This window comes from Penaeus chinensis, chromosome 38 (genome assembly GCF_019202785.1).
Source record: "Penaeus chinensis breed Huanghai No. 1 chromosome 38, ASM1920278v2, whole genome shotgun sequence".
Taxonomy (NCBI): Eukaryota; Metazoa; Arthropoda; class Malacostraca; order Decapoda; family Penaeidae; genus Penaeus; species Penaeus chinensis.
In genome coordinates, this window is record NC_061856.1 from 5,317,188 (window position 1) to 5,319,687 (window position 2,500).

General features: G+C 41.8%; 1 protein-coding gene across 2 annotated transcripts in view; it reads left to right on the forward strand.

Moving 5' to 3' along the window:
- Positions 1–2,500, forward strand: part of LOC125045841 (Krueppel-like factor 10) — a 350,533-nt gene that overhangs the window by 576 nt on the left and 347,457 nt on the right. The gene's annotated exons all lie outside the window — the stretch shown is intronic.

Below are 2,500 nucleotides of genomic sequence, written 5' to 3' on the forward strand. Positions count from 1 at the left end.
TCCTTTCCTTTAACTGATACAGTACTTATCACGCGCGTACCGTCCACCAAGCGGGGCGTGTTTCTCCCGTAGAGTTTAAACGCCCGACTCTGCTCTCATTTCGCCTCCCGACCCGACGGACGATTGTATAAAAAGGATCATTAACTTGAACCTCGAGCCGCATGAATAAGTAAAGGAATTAAGGCTTAATAGCAACCCCTCCCTCCCTCCTTCCCCTCTCCTCTCCCCTCCCCTCCCTCTCCTACTTACTGTCTCACCTGTGTGTTTGATATCAAGTAATTACAGGTAGGCTTTGTGAGTCGACTTTTTTGTACTTTAAACCGTGAGATATTCTGAGATCACTTAACGATTCCTCGGCGAAGGAGGATATGATAACGATAGAGAAAGCACGATAAGAGGATAGATATCGGATATATTCAGTATGATATATCAGATTTTAAAATAAAGGGATAAAAAGAAACAAACGTAAAAAAAATGCATATTAGCCAAATAATAAAAAAAAAAAAAAATGACAAGGCAATGACATTCCGAAGAGAGTGAGAGACACGTATCTCATTCTTTCGCTCATGAATAATGGTGGTCATAAAAAGAACTCTCAATACAACAAAATCTTAATATATCCGCTTAATCTGAAGGGGCACGGGCGGTTAGTGCCTCTGCTTCTGCTCCTGATGCTGTCGCTGTCTCCTTCACTTCTCCTTCTTGTTTTTTCTTCTTATTACCATTCATTTTATTATATTTTCTTCTTCTTTATATTTGCCTTCTTCGGTATTTTATTCTTCTTCTTTATCTTTTCCTTCTCCGGTGTTTTCTTCTTCTCTACCATCTTCTCCATTTTCTTCTTCTTCTTCTTCTCTTTCTTCTTCTCCTCCTCCTTACGCCTTCTCCTCCTCTTCCTCATTATCTTTATTTCTCATTCCCCGTCTTCAAGTAATGAATAAGAAGGTATTTCTTCCCACAAAGACATGCCGTTGGAGTGATAGCTTGAGAGAACGCGCGCTGGCGATCGGCATGGAAGGAACGGAGAGAGAGAGAGAGAGAGAGAGAGAGAGAGAGAGAGAGAGAGAGAGAGAGAGAGAGAGAGAGAGAGAGAGAGAGAGAGAGAGAGAAAGAGAGAGAGAGAGAGGAGGAAAATTTATTTTGGATAAAATATTCACATCGAATTATTTCAACCACGGATATATATTTACAAACTATGAGACGATCGAGTGTGAAAGGAAAGCGAAAGACAGAAATACAAAAATAAAGGAGATACGAGAAAAAGGAATCGGTCCACGTAATTATTAAAAGTAGACAATAGAAGAATCAAAAGCCAAATATATTAAACCGATATGCCATTTTTTCGGAGTAGCATCGGTAGAAAATTCCGTCTATATTCTTAATATTTTTGTTTCTCTCTCTTTCCGGTTTTTTCTTTTAAGACTCGATACTTTCTCGTGATGCCGAAAGAAAGAGAGAGAGAGAGAGAGAGTGAAAGAGAGAGAGAGAATTGAGAGAGAGAAAGAGAGAGAGGGGGAATTGAGAAAGAGAGAGAATTGAGAAAGAGAGAGAATTGAGAAAGAGAGAGAGAGAGAGAGAGAGAGAGAGAGAGAGAGAGAGAGAGAGAGAGAGAGAGAGAGAGAGAGAGAGAGAGAGAGAGAGAGAGAGAGAGATACATGACGATTTCGTGTAAGAAAATATAGCCCTGTTGAATCTCAGGCGTTGAAAGCGTGAATGACAGTGTGTCGAGGAATTCCTCCTTCCTCTTCCTCCTCCTCTTCTTCTTCTTTCTCTTCTTTTTTTATCACTGTTTTGTTTTTTTATATGTAGGTTCGATTCGTATTCATTCGTAGTTCACATTCTTTGTAAATTCTTTCTGCTTTTTATCTATATGTCTTTATCTTTTTTTTTAAACTATTCAAGTATTAAATTCTGGATCACTATCTTTTTTCTGATCACACGTTAAAGGAGAAAAAATGACACGACAAATGAGGCGAAGAACAGCGGAATAATAAACACTATGATAAAAGCAGGAAAGATAGACACGAGGCGACACGACAGACGAAGGCTAGTAAGACTCGTGCGGATGTGAAGGAGGGAGAAGAGGAGGAGAAGGAGGAGAAGGAGGAGGAAGAGGAGGAAGAGGAGGAAGAGAAGGAGGAGAAGGAGGAGGAGGAGGAGGAGGAGGAGGAGGAGAAGGAAGAGGAGAAGGAGGAGGAAGAGGAGGAAGAGGAGGAAGAGGAGGAAGAGAAGGAGGAGGAGGAGGAGAAGGAGGAGGAGGAGGAGGAGGAGGAGGAGGAGGAGGAAGAAAAAGAGGAGGAGAAGGAAGAGGAGGAGGAGGAGGAGGAGGAAGAAGAAGAGGAGGAGAAGGAAGAGGAGGAGGAGGAGGAGGAGGAAGAAGAAGAGGAGGAGAAGGAAGAGGAGGAGGAGGAGGAGGAGAAGGAGGAGGAGAAGAAGACGAAGAAGAAGAAGAAGAAGAAGAAGAAGGATTAGAAGGAGAAGATTAAGAAGAATAGGACGT